At 40.0% G+C, this 22,195-nt stretch overlaps 1 long non-coding RNA gene across 1 annotated transcript in view; it reads left to right on the plus strand.

Moving 5' to 3' along the window:
- The window catches only part of LOC122200763, a 31,029-nt gene extending 10,130 nt beyond the window's left edge, over positions 1–20,899 (plus strand). Inside the window, exon 3 of the long non-coding RNA XR_006193930.1 lies at positions 20,022–20,899. This is a non-coding gene — a long non-coding RNA (uncharacterized LOC122200763). The remainder of the gene's footprint in view (positions 1–20,021) is intronic.
- The last annotated feature ends 1,296 nt before the right edge of the window (positions 20,900–22,195 follow it).

Raw genomic sequence — 22,195 nt, forward strand, 5'->3', positions numbered from 1 at the left:
CAAAAAGCCAAGACAACATGAGAGAGGCACTGTTACCATTTTAGTCAGGGAAACTGAGGCATTAAATAGGCTAAAAAACTTGCCAGAGGTCACATACCTAGTAAGAAAAGAAATGTGATGAGTATGGTACTGACACAAAAACAGACACTCAGACCAATGGAACAGAATAAAGAACCCAGAAATGGACCCACAAATGTATGGCCAACTAATCTTTGACAAAGCAGGAAAGAATATCCAATGGAATAAAGACAGTCTCTTCAGCAAGTGGTGCTGGGAAAACTGGACAGCAACATGCAGAAGAATGAACCTGGACCACTTTTTTACACCATACACAAAAATAAGCTCAAAATGGATGAAAGACCTAAATGTAAGACTGAAGCCATCAAAATCCTTGAGGAGAAAGCAGGAAAAAAACCTCTTTGGCCTTGGCCGCAGCAACTTCTTACTCAACACGTCTCTGGAGGCAAGGGAAACAAAAGCAAAATTGAACTATTGGGACTTCATCAAAATAAAAAGCTTCTGCACAGCGAAGGAAACAATCAGCAAAACTAAAAGGCAACCGACAGAATGGGAGAAGATATTTGCAAGTGACATATCAGATAAAGGCTTAGTATCCAAAATCTATAAAGAACTTATCAAACTCAACACCCAAAAAACAAATAATCCAGTGAAGAAATGGGCAAAAGACATGAATAGACGCTTCTCCAAAGAAGACATCCAGATGGCCAACCGACACATGAGAAAATGCTCCACATCACTCATCACCTGGGAAATACAAATCAAAACCACAATGAGATACCACCTCACACCTGTCAGAATGGCCAAAATGAACAACTCAGGCGACAACAGATGTTGGCGAGGCTGCGGAGAAAGAGGATCTCTTTTGCATTCCTGGTGGGAATGCAAGCTGGTGCAGCCACTCTGGAAAACAGTACGGAGGTTCCTCAAAAAACTAAAAATAGAACTACCCTACGACCCAGCAATTGCACTACTAGGAGACATGCCTGTATCCCTAGGCATTACAAGGGATACAGGTGTGCTGATTTGAAGGGACACATGCACCCCCATGTTTATAGCAGCACTATCAACAATAGCCAAAGTATGGAAAGAGCCCAAATGTCCATCGATGGATGAATGGATAAAGAAGATGTGGTGTATATATATGGAGTATTACTCAGCGATCAAAAAGAATGAAATCTTGCCATTTGCAACTAAGTGGATGGAACTGGAGGGTATTATGCTAAGTGAAATTAGAGAAAGACAAATATATGACTTCACTCATATGAGGACTTTAAAACACAGAACAGATTAAAATAAGGGAAGAGAAGCAAAAATAATATAAAAACAGGGAGGGGGACAAAACATAAGAGACTCTTAAATATAGAGAACAGAGGGTTACTGGAGGGGTTGTGGGAGGGGGGATGGGCTAAATGGGTAAGAGGCATTAAGGAATCTACCTACTCCTGAAATCACTATTGCAGCATATACTAACTAATTTGGATGTAAACTTAAAAAAAAAAAAAAAAAAGAGAGAGAGAAAAAGGAAACAAATGTGATGAAACCCACTTATTCTGGCTCCAGAGTCTATAACTTAAAGCACAATGCATACTGCATCTCACATGGAGACAGACATGTGGAATATCATGTGGAACATGGGAGGGGCATCTAATCCAGAACAGAAAGGGGTCTTACAGGAGATAAAACCTGCCTGGGTCTTGAAGTATGAATAGGAAATGCACATAACATAGAAGGAATGATACTTGCAAAAGCACAGGGCATCAAACAGTATACATTTAAGATAATTGCAAGTTGAATGACGGCCAAGAGCACAGGAGGAGGGATGGTGGAAATGAGGTCAGAGAGAATGGCAAAAATCTGTGGGCTGACTTATAACCTGAATGTGATGCTAGAACCTGTGAGGAGACCCATGGAGAAACTTTTATTTTATTTTATTTTATTTTATTTTATTTTATTTTATTTTATTTTATTTTATTTTTAGAGAGAGATAGCCTGAGTGGGGGAGAGGGGCAGAGGGAGGGAGAGAGAGCGAGAGAGAAAGAGAGGGAGGGAGAATCCCAAGCAGGCTCCATGCTTAGCTCACAGCCCAACACAGGGCTCAATCCCACAACCCTGGGATCACGACCTAAGCCGAAGTCAAGAGTTGGACACTCAATCAATTGAGCCACCCAGGCACCCTGGAGAGATACGTACCCAGGAGAAAGATACACTAGCATTTGTATTTAGAAAGATTATCCTACCAGCAGAGATGAGGAGAATGGATTAAAACAGGGAAAGACACATTTACATATTGATTGGAGTGATCCATGAAAGACATGTTGAGGAGTTGAACAGAGTCCGTGGCAGTGGAGAAAAGGAAGAAGCGATGGATGCAGAAAGTACTTAGGAGACAGAATTCTCAGAAGATATGTGGGATTCCCAGGGCCCTGGCCCAGGAGACTTGATATAGCCAAGACATGAAGCTCAGTTAATTTAGTACTGACACATAAAACATCTAGATAATACGTTAAGTGCTTGCTGTAAATGGTGCCATATGTGGGGCATCACAAGAATGCTCAAAGTGCAGAGGATCTAGCAAAAGTCAAAACAACCTTGGGAAGGATGTTTAGCACTTGTTTAAAGCTTAGCTAGAAGAGGACAGCTTAAATTTTAATACTTGAGATCAGTTTTTATCACAACCTTGCGCTATGCCACACATCATGTGTTGACAGATTTGCTTAGCTCTGACAGCTGATTTTTTGGAAGACATTGGCAATACGGGGAGAACCCAGCAGACTATGTAAATCATGGGGAGAATGTAGCAGCCTGTAAATACAAGGTGAAAGGTTAATTATATTCAAGATGAAGAGAGCAGAAGAATAAAACTGCTGCTTGTCCTTGTGTGCGCTTGGAGGAGAATTACTCTGAGGCAAAGAGGACCTGTTTTCATGAAAGACTCTGTGATGGTCAGGGTACAGGCTGTGGGGCCACAGGGCCCTGGCAATGCATTGGGACATAACAGGTAGAGAAAGGGCCGTTCCTCCCCCCCACGCCGCCACCCCCTGCCCTGGGACCAGAATCCCAAAGTGGAAGCTGCAGATAGAGACTGCAAGAAGCTTGTGGGGAATAAGGAGAATAAAGCAGGGTCCTGTGAAGCTTATTCCCAATAGGCTGGTTTGTGGGCACATGTGAAGCCAGGCCTCCTTGTAAGAATCACAGACATTTCTGTGGGGAACTTTGCCAAAGGGTGAGTCACAGGAACTTTGAGTTACTAAGGTGTTAACTGAAGAGAACTTAGGGTTGTACCCCACATAACTCCTTCCAAAGGCCATCTCTTTTTTTTTTTTTTTTTTTTTTTTTTTTGGGTCATCTTGTGGTGGTTGCAGCAGAGAAGGCAGAAAAGTCACTTGACATCAAATGAATCTTTGCAGAGTTGTATGCTGATTCCCAATGAAGTCACCCTTTTAGAATATTATTAAAGCGAGTATACCTTGTCCCAGTCTGATATATTTTCATTTGGGCTACTCCACAGTTAAAAGACTTTCAAGAAAAATAACCAGCACTACTTAATGTGTCAGTCAGTCTCCAAGATGGCTCCTTACTGATTCTCTTCTGGTGCGCATGCTCTGTACAGTCCCCTCCCACAGTCTATTAGAGTTGGTCTGTGTCACCAATAGAATGTATTCTATTGTAAGTGACAGTGTGTGACCTTCAGTGCTGCTTCATTAAAAAAAAAAAAAGGAAAACAGTGACGCTTCAATGTTTTTTCTTGGATTACTCACTCTGGGGAAACCAGCTACCCTGTCATGACAACATCAAAGCAGCCCCATGGAAAAATCCAAGTGGTAAGGAACTCAGGTCTCCCACCAAGAGCCAGCATTGACTTGCCAGCCATCTGAGCATGCTACCTTTAAAGTAAATCTTCCCGCCCCAGTCAAACCTTCTGAGGATGACAGCTCTGGCCAATCTCTTCACTGAAAACTCCCAAGAGATTCTGAGGCAGAAACACTCAACTTAGCTGCTCCAAAATTCCTGAGCCTCAAAAATGTTAGGAAGTAAAAATTGGTATTATTGCTTCAAGTTTGGGATAATTTGTTAAGCAGCAATATTTAACCCACAGACTTAATTTATGCCCACGTGAACAAGACACCTCACCAAGGTAATCCCACCAAAACAAAGAGATTACCCCAACAACAGGATTTACCTTCTACCTTTAGGCAACTAAAGCAAATTTCTGGTATCTTTCAAATACAGTCATGTTTTTGTCTCCACTTAGAGACAATAATGTTCAGAAATATTAAAGCGTAAGTCCAAACCACCCATTATAGCACCATGTGGATAGCTAGCTAGGCTGCAGAGTCTGCTAAATCAGTTTCAAAAAAGCCGGCAAAAAATTAGTCTAGACAGTATCTATGGACAAACAACATCATTGCATTCAATTATCTGACTGGAGAGAGAAGGAAAAAAAAAATTCTGACAGTAATTTGATTTTAGGAAAAGGGAACTATGATAAAATGCTATTATTAAAGAAAAACTGAATGGTGCATTTTCCAAAGCAAAGTCCCTACAGCAACATGAACACATTCAAAATCTGTGATTGAAACCCCAGGGAAAATGCTGGCCTCTACATAAGGTGAGGAGGAACTCTGATCTCAGAGGCCTACTTGTAATGTTGTAAGCAAATTCAAGCAAAAATTCAAGCAAAACAAATCCAGACATTTCAATTAGCACAAAAAATAATAATAATAACCATAACTGGAGACAACTACCCAAGTGTGGGAAGATCTCAAAGATGAGATTGTATGTTGTTGTGCACAGCTTTGTACTGTGGTTCATGCTTTCTGTATCAGTCTCTTGACCTGAACTGTAAGTTCCTAGAAGGTATGGGCTCAGTAACTCTCTCAAGTCACTGCCTAGAGTTAGCGCATTAGTCTGAGTTCCCTAGGAAAAAAAATTGATTCTGAAGCAAGGCTTCCTTGGCAAGTTCAATCACTGAGAAGCGAGAGTGAAAGAAAAGACAAGTGAGTCAGAGGAGTATGGGAAGGAAAAGCAAGGTAATGCACTGACCACGCTGGCTACTGTTCCATAACAAGCAATTGCCTGACTGGTGTTGCAGTGTGACCATGCAGGACATGTCTGGACAGATTAAATGGAAAAACCATGACTCAGAACAGTCTCTGGTCGTGGGGAAAAAATGGGAGAAGGAATTTATCCCCTGGCTTCACTTTTTACTAATCAAAGTTTGTTCCATGAGGAGTTTATGCCTCTAAACACCAAGGTTGTGGCCCTTTCAGCAACCAGTAGGGAAACTACATCCTATGACCTCTGGCATAGGACTTCGTACAAATCTGGAAAGGTAAGAGGGACCGGAGATCCTGGGCATTCGTCTTGGGTAACAGAAAGGCAAGACCCCACAGAAAGTCCTTCATCACAGTGGCTGTGGTGAAGACATACAACCCTGAGGTGTCAGGGGTCAGGTGAGCTGGAAACATGTATTCGATATAGCCAGTGTTGGTCGATACGATAAGTTTTGGATAGAAACTTCTTGTAGTCTGAAGGACAAATGGGAGAGTAACAAGTATCCATTAGAGCTATAAAATCAGCGTCACCCAATTTCGTATGTAAATTTACCTTATCTCTTCAGCCCTAGCCTTTTTCCTCCAACACCAGCAAAGCACTGTTGTCTCAGAGACAGGGCTAGGCAATGAAGGGTTCTTACTGTCAGTGCTCCTTCTAGGCTGATCTCTGCAGGAAGAATTATTAGGTTTGGGCCAAACTGCTCTTCTTAAGCCTTCCTCATGATCCAAGCTGGCCTCAGAATCCCCAAACTGCAGTCCTCTTTTGGGTAGCAGCCCGGGTTAATTCATTTGCTTCTATTTTATACAAATTTCAAGTACGTGACTTTGAAAAATAAATAAGGGAAAACTTTGTGCATAAAATATGAAATAGTTCAAATGTACTGATTGTTGATAATTGCCTACTTTTGAAGCTGGTGAACTATGCTTATACTATCGTCACTTATTGGAACTACTTTAGGGTCATAAACAAGCAAGCGCATGATCATTTTTCAGAATGAGTCATGGACTATGTGAGATCTTTCAGGAAAAAATACTCACAAAAGACATCTGCCTGGTCCTTTTACCAGTGTTATTATTATTTTGCAGATGAGGAAACTGAGTCATTACATGATTGAATTTGGGGACTCAAAGCCAAGTCCTCAGTCTTCAATCCCCATATCCTTTCCATTGTTCTAGCCCTCCCAACTTTGTGTTACCATCAAATGTAATAAGAATACTTTACTTTCATGCATGGTGTCGGTAAAAATATTGGCTGAGCCCACTATACTGTACCTAACATGTTCCTTTAGGTTGACATAAAGCTTTTAATGGATATTCTTTTTACAGTGTGGTTCGATCACCCATCCACTTAGCTACTTTAAATGCAACAAGCCACAATTGACCATTTATCCCCAAGAAAGTAGTAATAGCAGTAACAACCACAAGAATACTAATATTTACCATTTTCTAGCACCAGGTACTGTCTGAGAGTCTTCACATATGTTATTTCACATCATTCTCACAGTAGCCCTGTCAGGCACTACTGTCATTTTTTCTTATTATACAAATAAGGAAACTAGGCTCCTAACAATAGGAGAAAATGGTATTTAACTCCTGTTAGTCAGATGTTAACTAATTTGGCCAAAGTTACACAGCTAGCAAGTGCACACTTAGTTCTGAGCCGATTGTTTTCCACTGACCCGAAATCCTTTACATTGGCAAAGTACACTATAAAGCTGACAGAGACATGTTCTTTTTACGTGTGCATTAGCACTTTTCGTCTTGATCACTACTTACTTTATAGATAAGGAAATTGAGGCTCAAAAAGTTGAGATATTTTTCCAAGTTCACATAGCTATTAACTGTCAGAGCTGGGAGTCAAAGCTTAGTTGGAGTTTTTTCTATTCTCTGCTTCTCACGGGAGACTATCAAATGCTTGATTAAATTGACAACTGCCTGCATTCAATTGGTGTTTGCTAATTTATCATCATAGACACACTAAAAATTAGTTTCCACAAATCCTATTAAATAAAAAAAAATCACCTAGAACAATTGTTGTCGTGAGTTCCTACCCTCTGAATTAATGAGAAACTTCTATGTTCATTGATGGAAGTGTAATTTGACGCTGGGGCCTCATGAGGATTTCAGAGAAGAGACAGAGGAGAACTAAGGAAATTGTAATACCCATACAAAGATACTGAAAATAGGAGTATAGCGAAACAAAAGAAAAGAAAACAAAACAAAAAAAGAGCCTCAAAGCAGCTCTCATCTTAACAGGGAACCTAAAAGATTATCGAAGGAGGGAAGATAGGACCAAAAAGCCGGAGATGAACAGCAACAAAACGCCACACAATGGAAGTACCTTAATACATGGATAGATAGAGTTTTCTTGAAAAGTTTCTGTTACTTTCTTAGAATACTTCTTAGAATTGGGCTTGGCTGCGTATAACGAAGATGCAAACGGACAGCAGAAATAAGGAAAAAGTTTTCATCTCTTTCATGTAATGACCAGAAATTGGCCATTCAAGACTACTATGGAGGCTGTACATTGTTAGGGACCCAGTCTCTTTTTTTGTAGCTGCTTTGCCATTCATGGCTTCCATTTGCAAAGCCACCTCACAGCCCAAACCAGCTGCTGGAGCTCCAGCGTTTGTATTTGCATTCCAGGCTACAGGAAGAAGGAAGAGGGGGCAAATGGGGTCTCCTTCCTCCCTCTTAATGAGATTTTCCAGAAATAACTCACGACACTTCCACTTCTATATCATTGAGCAGAATTTCATCACATAATCACACTGACACCTAGTTGCAAGGAAGGCTCTTTTAGCTGGGTATATTGTTCCCATCTAAATGCAGAGTTCTGTTACTGAGGTGGAGACAGAATAGATATTGGGGTGTGCCATGAGCAGATTCTGCCACAAATGGATAAATGATTAATATAATTATAACAACAACAACAATAAAAGTAATAAACTCTTTCACTCTACCTCCTCAAAGACACCCACAACAGGATATTCCAAATGCCTTAGGTAAGTTGGCACCATTGGACAATTTTCTATTTAGAAAATTTTTAAAGCGAAATCAATTTAGATACTTTTATAGCAAGAACAATGGGAATGGATTGACTATAAAGCCAAAAGTGAGAAAGCTTGAGTTTTGTATTATACTAAAATCATAATATTCCTCTAATCTGGCGGTTGGCTTTTGTCCTTAGGCTGTGATGGCTGGAAGCCTATAATAAGAAACCCTTTTACATTCAATGTCATCTATATTCTCACGTTGTTACACTGCAGATTGCTTACATTGAATTTGCAGCAGCCCTGTATCCTGCTTAACTATATTCATATTTCAAGCAAACACCACTCACATTTCAAAGGAAAATTCTATCGAAAATGGTATTTAACTCCTATACATTCAAAATACTCTGGGGGTGCCTGGATGGCTCAGTCTGTTGAGTGTCCCACTTTGGCTACAGTCATGATCTCATGGCTTGTGAGTTAGAGCCCTGCGTCCAGCTCTGTACCGACAGCTCAAAGTCTGGAGCCTGCTTCAGATTTTGTGTGTCCCTCTCTGCCCCTCCCCCACTTGTGCTCTGCCTCTCTGTCTCTCTGTCTCTCTGTCTCTCTCTCAAAAATAAAACATTAAAAAAAATACCACAGAGAAACTAAATGCTCACCTTTTTCTAAAATTGTATAGAAATAAGCAATCAAAGTAAAGGACATTATGAAAAAAATAAGATGTCTGATGCATTCCTGTGCAAAAATAAGTGTTCTCTTAAATGTATTTTTATTTCCAGTAATGATAATAATAGCTAACATTTACTGAGTAATTATTATGTGTCACAAGCAGAGGTGAGTACATTATTTTATTCATTCATACACTGTAAGAAAAGCGTCAGTGTATTTTCTTAAACTTTGGCTCCTTAGGCACTATCATTCATTCATCCTTCCATTAACATTTGCCAAACATTTGTTATGTATCTAGCACTATGCTAAAAGATAGGGAGACAGAGATTTAAAAAATACAGATACTATCCTAAGGAAATTCACATTTTTTAAAAGTGAACAAAGGGAGAAGTAAAATGAGTACATTTTAATTCCTACGTGCACGGATTCTGGAACAGGCCTTTGGGATTCACATCCTGACTCTGAACGCCTAGCTGTGGGACTTCAAGCAAATCATATAACTTCTCCAAGTTTGAGTTTCCTCACCTGAAAAATGGGAATACCAAAGTACTGAATGAGATAAACCATTTAAGTACTTAAGTCACTGTTTGGCACACTGTAAGCAGTCAATAAATGTTATTATTATTTGTGTAATAGCACCCAGGGTGTCGAAGGAACAGTAAGAAAGATGCTGAACTCAGACACCAGGCTGAGCAAGCCTTATGAAGATACCTGAGTTGAGTGTTTAAGACTATACAACTCAGGGGTACCTGGGTGGCTCTGTCAGTTAAGGTCTGACTCTTGATCTCAGCTCAGGTCTTGATCTCAGAGTCATGAGTTCAAGCCCTGCACTGAGTTCCATGCTGGTGTGGAGCCTACTTAAAAATAAAAAATAAAAAAAGACTATACAACTCAGACACTCTCCTAAATTCTCAGCTCTTTGGGGTCAAACTTCTCTTATGCCCAAATAACTCTGACACACATGCCTATAAAAGCAGAAAGTCTCATCTTTCACTGGGCTACCCCTCAGGGGTAGCAGTGAAAACTTGAGGAATAAAGACATATTCCACAAATCCTCAGGCTCCCCCAGCCAAACACTCTCTCTAGACTATTGCTCTACTTTGTGCACAGGTTATCTGCTCACACCTAACCATCTTCCCACCCCCACCCCCACCCCCACCCCCCCGCCCCGGGCAGTTTCTGCTTTCAGGTTTTACTTCCTCCCTAAGTGTGGACAGAGCTGCCTCCATCAGTGTTTCAAAGCACATCTCAAAGAAGCTGTCCCTTTAAATAAGCCTTCGCTGAAAGGTGAGGGAGAACAGAAATACAGTAAAACCTTGGGTTACGAGCAACTTGTTTTACAAGTGTTGCACAAGATGAGCAAACCTTCTAATAACTTTTAATTTGATAAATGAGCAATGTCTTGAAATAAGAGTAGTACCTGACACCGTAGGTCACATGATCACAAGTGAGACACTGGTTATTGAAATTCACTTTGATGTACAATTCCTTTGGATTACAGGCATGCTTCCAGAATGAATTAGGCTCACAAAGCAAGGTTTTACTTACCCCAAAAGATAGCCCACAACTAGGACTACAGATGGTTGCCCTGAAAGTCACAGCCCAAACATAAGTTGACTATCCCTGCCTTGCTAGCCCCCACAGGTCTTTTCCCGATGTGGGGAGGAGCCAGCTGCACCCTTTCCGCGGAATTTTCGGGTACCTCTATATTCCAGCATCCAAGCTCAATCCCCTTTTTGCCCCCAGGGAAGATGCAAAGCCTCTCTCCCCAGGCTAAGCTCCTTCTCTTTCCCACCTCAAGATGGCAGGTGCACACTCAGGGTGCCAAGGCCCTCATCTCTGGGACAATCATGTGAATCCTCAAACGTTGCCCCAAATCAAGGTTATCCATCTTAACTCTTGGGTAGGACACCAGTGGTCCAGTCCATCTAGTGCTGCTTCTTGCTGATCTACACCCACATCATAGACTTCCCTTGGCCTTCAGGTGAAAGAAGGTCCAGGCCTGCATGACCTTCCTGGTGGTTCCCAGTCTTGAATGGACACTGCTTGGATAAAAATACACATAACTTCACCAAGGCATCATTTCTAGGTAAAGGACAGTACAACTTCACATTTAGGAATTTTTTCATGATCTTGCAAATATACTACATTTATATTATTAAACAGAACATTTAGTAAGTTACTCTGAAGGTTTTGCATTTGGGGTTATTACACTACTTTCTGGGCTTCCCTAAGAAAAAATGGATAGGTATTTGCCTTACAAATACATTACTAAAAGGATTCATTCAACTGGTCCATTCTCAAACAAAGGGAAGTCTCACCCCAAAGACAAATGTTTACCTGTCAGATGTCTCATTTCCTCAGAGTTCTGCTCTCAACCCGATTATCTGTTAGGTATACTTTGCTTTATATAAGTGTATTCCATCGTTTAGAATGGAAATAGCCCAGAGCACTTTACAAGCAATAAAGAAATGTCTTATTAAAAGGCATTTTAGTGTTCTGTGACTATTGAACATAATAATACCTCTTGGCCAGACACTCTTTTAGGGATATTAGACCTATAAGGTAAAGTCCCTATCTAGAAACCAAGGAGAACGACTTTTTAAATAGTCAAGAATCCTTTGGCATTTGAACATGTACACAAAAAGATTTTTATTAATATTACTCAAGCAATCATTTAAAAGTTAGTGACTCTAGGGGCGCCTGGGTGGCTCAGTTGGTTAAGTGTCTGACTTCAGCTCAGGTCATGATCTTGTGGTTCGTGGGTTCGAGCCCTGCATCAGGCTCTGCACTGATGGCTCAGAGCCTGGAGTCTGCTTGGGATTCTGTGTCTCCCTCTCTCTTTCTGCCCCTCTCCGACTTGTATTCTGTCTCTCTCTCTCTCAAAAATAAATAAATATTAAAACATAACTTAAAAAATAATAATAAAAGTTAGTGACTCTTACATTCCTAGAATCATAGCACCCAGGGCACAATTCAAACTGTCTTCCATCGTCTGTTCCCTGACATCTCCCCTCTGCTTTACACAGGCAAGTTTAGACAAGCTTAGCCTTTCCCACCAATCTGTCCAGTTTCTGTCTTTCCTTTCTGCAGAAGGGAATTTTAAAAATATTTTTGTTACTATTAAGTGTTACTATTTAACAGAAATTTTAAAAAGAGTGTTTTGCCAGGTATTTCGATGGATTGTTGGAAAAATCAGCTGAAGGAATAGGGTAATGCATAGAACAATTTTTCAGAAACTGTAGACCATGTATAAATAATTATCATTATTGCTGTGTTAAGTTAGGAGGAGGGTAGATAAGTCTTAATTGTACAGATGGCATTTAATACATGGCCTAGAGAGATGAAAGGAAGAGGAGCTAACTCATACCTAGACCAACTTTGTAATCACTTAGTCTTTCTTAATCCTCACAACCAATCTCTGAATTAAATATTTCTATTTTACTATAAAGGAAACTGAGAATAAGAGGGGTTAAGTGATTTGCCACACAACTAGTAAAAGCCTGAGTGGGACTTAAACTCAAAAGGGAAGTCTCACAAAGTGTTAACAGAAAAGTAGCAAGAACGGAATTGTCCAACCTGAGTCTCACTATTGCCGGGTCCAACCTCACCTGATTTCCCTCGTAAGTGAGGAATGTGATGGCCTTCCTTCTCCAGCCTTTCCTGCTTAGCCTCAGCCCCTAAGATCACCCAACCAGTCAACAGTGAGAGGAGGACCAGCACATGGAATTGGCGTGTGGAGTGTCTGGTGGGCTTGTTCTCAAACCCCGAGCATCCACAAACCCTATATTGCTATAGTTGTCTCCTGCTTCCACCATATTGTCCAGGTTGTAGAACTGAGGTTCTTCCAGACTTTCCTACCTTCCCATTTCCCTGCTGAGGTTAGAATCTCGTCCTGAGTTTCAGTACCCTAACTTCTCACAGGTTGAGAACTTTTCCTTTGGGTTCCAAAGCAAGTAGATGGGCCATCTTGAACCCATGCATGGCCCCTTACCAGATTTTTAATACTGCCACCAACCGGAAACTCCCGTTATGCTGCCTTATCCATTACAGCATTTCTCTGGGCAAGGATTCCTGGTTATATCAGTTCTGAATTGTTTGCTTTGGCTTTTTCGATGTTGCATGTTGGCCAACAGCTAACTCCTTGGGGTCCAGGCCAACCCTGCCCTTCCTTTACTCTCTCCCCCGGCTCAAGAAGACTCAATGTGCCTCATGGCTAAGCCATCTGAGTTAGGGAAGGATGAGGCATTGCCTCACCATGAAGTCCCTATAAGGCTTTGCCATAAATGAAAAGTGCCCAAGCTGAAAACAGGTGACCTGCTGAAAACACCCAGGAGTGTCACAATTTGTCCAGACATAGCTTGACTGGAGAGTCACAGATTAAGAACAGACATCTGAAAACAAGTAGGAATGAGGAGTTTGTTCCACTTACAAGCTCTGTGACCTTTAGCCCGTGTCATTAGTGTCACTGTGCCTTGTTTTCTTTATAACATAAGGGCAAGGATACCTGAGTCAGTAGGTTTTTATAAGGATTAATTGAGAAGGGTCCCTGAGTGGCTCTGTCAGTTAAGTGTCTGACTTCGGCTCAGGTCATGATCTTGCAGTCTGTGGGTTTGAGCCCCACATCGGGCTCTGCACTGATGGTGTTGAGTCTCCTTGCGATTCTCTCTCTCTCTCTCTCTCTCTCTCTCTCTCTCTCCCCCTCCCCCACTTGTGTGTGTGTGTGCACTCTCTCTCTCTCTCTCTTAATAAATAAATAAACTTAAAAAAAAGAATTAATTGAGAAAATGTTTGTCAAGGCGGGAATAGAACCTGGTATACAGTAGACACTCAATAAAGGCCATATGCAATCGACTCTAAAATGCACATTCAGCTTCACATTTTAACAGTCTGAAACTGGAATGAACCTTATATTGTGTCACAGTTTAATCAACAGGGGCTTTTGTCTTCTTTTTTAATGGTACATAAAATAACAGTACGTCTTACAGTCAATGACATCTTAAGTTCTATGAAATGCAGTACAGATGGTTCCCAACTTACAATGGTTCAGCTTACAATTTTTTGACTTCATAATGGTGTGAAAGCAATACACATTCAGTAGAAACTGTACTTTGAATTCTGAGTTTTGATCTGTCCCCTGGCTGGCAACAGGCAGGGAAACTCTCCCGTGATGCTAGGTGGCCGCAGCTCTGTCAGCCCGAGAGCACAGTGACAGCCACTCTGTTTCTCACTTTCAGTGCAGTATTCAGTGAATTACATGAGATACTCAATACTTGATTATAAAATAGGCCTTGTGTTAGATGATTTGCCTAACTGTAGGCTAACGTAAGTGCTCTGCCTGTTAGTAAGGCAGGCCAAGCTAAGCTGTGATGTTCCGTAGGTTAGATGTAGTAAGCGCATTTTCAACTTACCTTGGGTTTATCAGGATGGAACCCCATCACACGCTAAGGAAGATCTGCAATATCTCTCTCTTACCACAGTATCCACAACCACATTTTACTCCTTCCCAGACCTGACAAGTGACGTAGCAAAAATAAAAGCAGGGCTATAATGGATGGTGCCTTATAACCATTGAGAACAACTTTTTCCCCATTTCGCCTGGCAATTCCACTGTGAAAAGAGCAACTGAAATTTTTGTGAAATAACACGATCTTTAAAGAGGGCTCTTCATTTTTGCGTTTTTCACAGACAGGCTTTGGTTTTCCAAAAGTTTTAATTGCTACCTCTGGATAATGTAATTCTATGAGACGAAATACGCTCTCCTTGTTTAAAAATGTTGCACTTAGACTGTCCTGGTCGGTTCTGTCAAATCATCAAACATTTCTAAACAGATCGAATTGTTTTTGTCCAAGTTCTGGTTTTAAAACTGATTCAGCCATGAGCAAATGAGCCCCACAAATGCACCCACTCTCTCACTGGTTACCGATCCCTTTCTTCTTGGGAAGCCCTTTCTCCTTGCCTCCCCTTCTGCTGAATTCATACTCAGAGCCAACTAACGAAATAAGAAACCACAGAACTTTAGAGTTGAACTGAAGCATTCGCAGCTATCCCCAACTCAAAGCCAACTGTTCTTCTACTGGGTTTCCTAAACACTTCAGCCTTATTTCCACACCACTACTTATCTGCCACAATTATATTTTTAGGAAGTCTGTGTCTCTTTTCGTTTCTCCTCATTGGCTTTGAAAGTCTTCAAGGGCAGGGGCGCATGGGTGGCTTAGTCGGCTAAGCATCTGACTTAGGCTCAGGTCATTATCTCACAGTTCGTGGGTTCAAGCCCCAGAAGCAGAGCCTATTTTGAGTTCTGTGCTTCCCTCTTTCTCTTCCCCTCCCCCACTTACACTCTGTCTCTCTTTCTCTCTCAAAAATAAATAAACATTAAAAAAATTTTTTTCTCCACATCCTCACCAGCATCTGTAGTCTCCTGATTTGTTCATTTTAGCCACTCTGACTGGCTTGAGGTGGTATCTCAGTGTGGTTTTGATTTGTATTTCCCTGATGAAGAGTGATGTTGAGCATCTTTTCATGTGTCTGTTGGCCATCTGGATGTCTTCTTTAGAAAAGTGTCAATTCATGTCTTCTGCCCACTTCTTTGCTGGATTATTTGTTTTTCGGGTGTGGGTTTGGTGAGTTCTTTATAGATTTTAGATACTAGCCCTTTATCTGATATGTCATTTGCAAACATCTTTTCCCATTCCATCGGTTGCTTTTAGTTTTGTTGATTGTTTCCTTTGCAGTGCAGAAGCTTTTTATCTTCATGAGGTCCCAATGGTTCATTTTTGCTTTTAATTTTCTTGCCTTTGGGGATGTGTCGAGTAAGAAATTGCTGCAGCTGAAGTCAAAGAGGTTTTTTCCTGCTTTCTCCTCTAGGGTTTTGATGGTTTCCTGTCTCACATTCAGGTCCTTTATCCATTTTGAGTTTATTTTTGTGAATGGTGTAAGAAAATGGTCTAGTTTCATTCTTCTACATGTTGCTGTCCAGTTCTTCCAGCACCATTTGTTAAAGAGACTGTCTTTTTTCCATTGGATATTCTTTCCTGCCTTGTCAAAGATTAGTTGGCCATACATTTGTGGGCCCAATTCTGGGGTCTCTATTCTATTCTATTGGTCTATGTGTCTGTTTTTATGCCAATACCATACTGTCTTGATGATTACAGCCTTGTACTAGAGGCTAAAGTCTGGATTGTGATGCCTCCCGCTTTGGTTTTCTTCTTCAATATTACTTTGGCTATTCGGGGTCTTGTTTGGTTCCATACAAATTTTAGGATTGCTTGTTCTAGCTTCGAGAACAATGCTGGTGCAATTTTGATTGGGATTGCATTGAATGTGTAGATTGCTTTGGGTAGTATTAACATTTTAACAATATTCTTCTAATCCATGAGCTTGGAATGTTTTTCCATTTCTTTGTATCTTCTTCAATTTCCTTCATAAGCTTTCTATAGTTTTCAGCATACAGATCTTTTACATCTTTGGTTAGATTTATTCCTAGGTATTTTATGGTTGTTGGTGCAATTGTAAATGGGATCAATTGCTTTATTTCTCTTTCTGTTGTTTCATTATTGGTGTATAAAAATGCAACCTATTTCTGTACATTAATTTTGTACCCTGTGACTTTGCTGAATTCTTGTATCAGTTCTAGCAGACTTTTGGTGGAGTCTCTCGGGTTTTCCATGTAGAGTATCATGTCATCTGCGAAACCCCTCTTGCACTGCTGGTGGGAATGCAAACTGGTGCAGCTGCTCTGGAAAACAGTGTGGTTGTTCCTCAATAAATTAAAAACAGATCTACCCTATGACCCAGCAATAGCACTGCTAGGAATTTACCCAAGGGATACAGGAGTGCTGATGCATAGGGACACATGTACCCCAATGTTTACAGCAGCACTTTCAACAATAGCCAAATTATGGAAAGAGCCTAAATGTCCATCAACTGACAAATGGATAAAGAAGATGTGGTTTATATATACAATGAAATACTACTTGGCAATGAGAAAGAATGAAATCTGGCCATTTGCAGCAATGTGGATGGAACTGGAGGGTATTATGCTAAGTGAAACAAGTCAGGCAGAGAAAGATACCATGTGTTTTCACCCATATGTGGATCTTGAGAAACTTAACAGAAGACCATGGGGGAGGGTAAGGGGGAAGAAAAAGTTACAGAGAGGGAGGGAGGCCAACCATAAGAGACTCTTAAGGACTGAGAACAAACTGAGGGTTGATGGGGGTCAGGGGAGAGGGGAAAGTGGGTGATGGGCATGGAGGAGGGCACTTGTAGGGATGAGCACTGGGTGTTGTATGGAAACCAATTAGACAATAAATTATATTTTTTTTAATTTTAAAAATTAAAAATTTTGGCATACTCTTAAAAAAGTTTTTAAGTTAAAAAAAAAAAGAAAGTCTTGAAGGGCAGGGCATATCGATTGCATGTCTGTATCCCCACAGTAACTTATAAAGTATCTTAAATATATTAGTTGATCTATTTTGGCTGAAATGTATTGAATTGAAATGGACTATGTACAAGTGCTTTTCACCAAATACAATGGACTTTTGTCAGTATCCTTATAATATGAATAATATCAGGGAGCTCACATGATCACAAACGACTGTGTATCCTGATTAAGGAACTGGACCTTCCTTGAAACTTGGTTGGTCTTACCTGCAAGACTATTCCCAGAAAACCCGAGACCCTCCAGAAATATTGAATGAAGGAGCATCTACTCTGCCTTTCTTCTCACTGTCATCCTATTTTTCCAAATATTCTTCCAGGTAGTTATTTTTCCTTTGCAAATGCTTTCCAAAGCATTTTCCTTTGTTTACTCAAGCGAGAGCAGACTTTCTTTAATCTCCACATCATAACCACTGTTGCTATAACTGTCTGAGCCCGACACCTGTCTGCAGTCCTCCTTTTTCCTTCTCACCCCCAGGTTCTACAGCTTCAGGTTGTCACAGCTACTTAAAAATTTTCCTAATGACCTTGACCAAGCTATACATAGGTAGATGACAGATGATGATAGATGATAGATAAATGATAGGTAGATAGATAAATAGATAGATAGATAGATAGATAAGATACATATCTTTTAAAACACTATAACTAGGAAAAACTGGAATAATAAACCCCAAACTAACATTTTTTAAAAATGATCTATGGGAGGGGCACCAGGGTGGCTCAGTTAAACATCCAACTCTGGATTTCGGCTCAGGTCATGATCTCACAGGTTCATGAGATCAAGCCCCATGTCGGGTTCTTCACTGACAGTGCTGAGCCTGCTTGGGATTTTCTCTCTCCCTCTCTCTGCTCTTCTCCCACTCACACTCGCATGCACTCTCCCTCTACCTCTCTCTCAAAATAAATAAATAAACATTTTTTAAAAAAATTATCTATGGGAGAGGGAGAAAATAGAGACAGAAGCAAAAGTTACACTAATCCAAATATATTTTATTTTGTATATTAGAATTTGAGGCCCTGTATTTTCTGTAATTATAAAACAGTATTAAATTTTAAAACTCCTAAAAACAAAGACAAAATTTAAAACTTAATAAAAAATTATTTCAAGTGAGGGGCACCTGGGTGGCTCAGTGGGTTAAACATCCAAGTTCGGCTCAGGTCATGACCTCATGGTTTGTGGGTTTGAGTCCCACATGGGGCTCTGTGCTGACAGCTCAGAGCCTGGAGCCTGCTTCAGATTCTGTGTCTCCCTTGGTCTCTACCCCTCCCCCGCTCACACTATCTCTCTTAAAAAATGAATCAACATTAAAAAAAAAATTTTTTTTAATTATTTCAAGTGATTTTACAACAAATAATTTGATTGTGCAACCCTAGTAGGATAAAGCCTAGAGACGAAAAAGACCTATACAAACAATTGTAAAATTGTTTACAGTAAACATATTTTTGGTATAGTGGTGATACCGTTATTGTGTTAAGTATGTTTTGTGGGACAGAACGGATGGGTAATGATGTTGGTATCACTGGGAACCAATCAATTGTGGCATGGGAGAAAGGAGATAGAGGTGATGTGAGATTGACAGTGTTAAATAAAAACTCTGTAATCCTGAGTTTGAATTGTAAGTATCAGCATGAAGTCACCATGTATGTTATCTTAAAAAAAGTTTTTTCCTAGTTCTGTCCACTGAAAAAGACTAGAAACCTGATAGTAGTTCAGGAATACCATTTTCACTTAAAAGCACAGAGCTTCTTGTAGAAATGGCTGATTCCTGGTGTAGGGCAGAAAATGTGCCAAATGAAGCTGGACTATCACATCGTACCACAAGCAAGGAAGTCATAAGAGAGTAATAGGGTCCTGTCAAAAGGACTCAGAGCCAACCCGAAGATGCTCCCACTGGCCAAAGATGGGACATTTCAGCATCATCGGCAAGGATGGAAACACATCAAATAAGTTTGAATCCAGAAATTCAAAATGATGCTTTACTCACTGGTCACTTTGGAAGGATGCTGGCTAAACAATTTATTATTTTGAAAACTGCAAAATACAGGGAAAGAATCAAGCACAAATTTTCTATTTTACACATATCGTATCTCAGACTACGAGAATCATCTTTTATATAGAGAAATAAGTAAAGAATGATATAATGTAAATGTAACCATTTTATAACCCCTCATGAAATAATGGGCCTGAAAAAATGTTATTAATGACTGTTAACATCATGCAAAAAAGAGACATTACTGTGCCCATTTGGAAGTACCCAAGACCACTTACGAAGCAGCCACATACCAAATAATCAAACCTAAATCTCTCAAACCTCTATACTCAAATACCAGATTACAAGAATACAAGGAACAGCAGAACATGTTAAACAACACCTAGGGAAGCAACTACCAAAATCCAGACCACAGATATTTCTACAAGACAAAAAGACCCAACTTCTTCAATAGATCAGTTGCAAAGGACAAAAGGGGAAGTGGGGTGATTCTATATTAAGAGGCTTACGAGGCATACCAGCCAGTGAGTAGTACACGGACCTTGTTTGGAGAGAGATTCGAACAAATTCTGAAAAAAATTTGAGATAGAGAAATTGAAATAACTATTTTATAATGTTGAGAATTGTGGCTAGATTTTTAGGTGAAAGAAGGGTACCCAAACTTTTAACCATACGTATTGAAATATTTGCAGATAAAATGATATAATGTCTGGGATTTGTTTCAAAAGAATCTAGGACTGAGGAACGTGGGTGGAGGTACAGATAAAACTCGGTAGTGAAATTATTGAAGCTGAGTAATAGTTACATAAGGAGAGGTTCATTATACTATTCTCTCCACTTTTGTATAGATTGGAAATTTTCCGTAAGAAAGCATGCTTCTAACCTACCCCTGGAAAAAGTGCTACAACTTATTTCACACCTAAGGTGAATGAATCGTGTAGAGGCTTCAAGAAGTACTCGAGATGGCATGCCTGCATATCAGTAAACGCCTGTTTCTTCAAGGAGGTCAGATATTTCTAGATAAAGGACACCACAGCCTGAAGGAAGTACACATTTAGGTCAACATAAACTCATTCAGCTCGACTTTTTATCCAAAAATGCACCTTTGGATACATGTGGCTCCAAACACACCAGTTCTCGTGCATGATCACTTCCAGAAGATTATCGGTCATCTCGAACACCAATTATGTCATTGCAACATCTTGGAAACAATCACGGGTCTCCTGGCACTACTAAGGTTTTTCATCAGCGTCTGTAGCCTCAAATGTGAGGCTGCAAACATTTCTTAGGTAATCTCATAAAGAAGATAAATATCTCTGGACCCTCCTCTCTAGTATTTTGCTCATCTTTTCAAGGCCTTAGGCACACAAAATTATTTTCTTCACCCAACCGAGTCGGCTTGGCCGGCACACGGTACCGAACTGGCAGCAGTGATGGTCGCTGCACAGAAGCAGTGGCGACAGCAGCAACGGCTGCAGTCGCCGGAGGCAGGAGGGGCTCTCGAGGCCCGCACCGTGGGGACCCAGGGTGGGAGGCTGGCTTGCCCATCAGTCCCGGGAGCCTGGCTGTGGCGTCTGCACAAATATTAACTCTGGCCAGATGACAACCGACCGGACAGGAACTGCTGGAATGCGGGCAGTAAACTTGGTCAGTAAATTATTACAAAATAAAAGTTTCCACATCGACACTGCAAGAAAACATGTCACGCGTTCGTAATCCTTTGAAGACTTTAGGATCTCAGTTTTTAAAACTGCTTCAACGTTGCAAAGCACATATCCACAGACTTAGAAACAGAAAATAAATATAAAGACAGAAATTTAAAGAAAGAGAAAATAAATTTAAAGACATTTGCCAGTAAACTGTGCTACATTCATCTTACCAATTACAATTACTAATGTGGAATAATAATTTTACATTATTTTTTCCTTGTAGCTGAAAATTCATTGATAGAATGCATAAACCAGGGTTTTGAATTCTATACAAATCACGAAGGCACGTTTGATTTCTTGTATAACCTCCACAAGTTACAGGAAATGTCGGAGGAAACATTAAAATACCATTGCATAAATTTACATTTAAAATTAAATTTTAACTTACACAAAACTGATTTGTATGAAGAATGAAATATTTTTAGAAAAGTTGTTCCGTGAGAATTATCAGCTCTACATGTACTAAAATTTTTATTTCAAAATAATTTATCAGACATGTATCCCGATGTTGTCACAGCCTATGAAATACTCTTAACAGCTTTGATAACAATTGCATCAGCAGAAAGATCCTTGTCAAAATTTAAAATTATCAAAAATTATTTGCAATCTTTCATGTTTCAGGAGCAACTAATGTCTTTTTCAATTGCATCAACTAAAAATAAAATTGCTAAAAGTATATATTTTAATGATCTAGTACATAAATTTGAAGAAAAGCAAGCCACAGAATAGTGATTAATCAAGATATCACATTAATAGTCTTATTTACTTACTATATTCTACAGAATTATGACACCAAAAATATTTTTCACACTTTGTACGTTGTATTGTTACTCATAAATCACTATTACCTCTGTTGTATTTTATAAGTAAAATAGTTTAAAAGGAAAAGCTTTATTTCTAATACTCTTAATGGCACTGTTTTCCTGCTTTTTCAGCAAGGACCCTGCATTTTCATTTTGACTGGGCTGCTCAAGTTATGTAGCTTGCCCTGTGCATAAAAAATGGTGATTTTATATGTTTCATTTGGTTGGTGGGGGGCAGCTATATTTATAAATGTAAACATGGCCTTTAAGGCAGTTTCTAAGCACTATTACGTGGGAGAAGGGAAAGGTTATAACTGTTACAAATGTTCAACCAATTCTTGCTGAGCGCAGTATTACAGAAGGTGGGCAGGGTGGGGAGACCTTAAATATCAACAATTCCATCATATCTAGCAAAACTGAGGCACCAAACTGTGATTGTTTTGAAGTCACAAGTGATTTAGAAGCAGAGTTGGAGGGGACCCTCGGTGGCTCAGTCGGTTGAGTGTCTGA

This window comes from Panthera leo, chromosome A1 (genome assembly GCF_018350215.1).
Source record: "Panthera leo isolate Ple1 chromosome A1, P.leo_Ple1_pat1.1, whole genome shotgun sequence".
Classification (NCBI taxonomy): Eukaryota; Metazoa; Chordata; class Mammalia; order Carnivora; family Felidae; genus Panthera; species Panthera leo.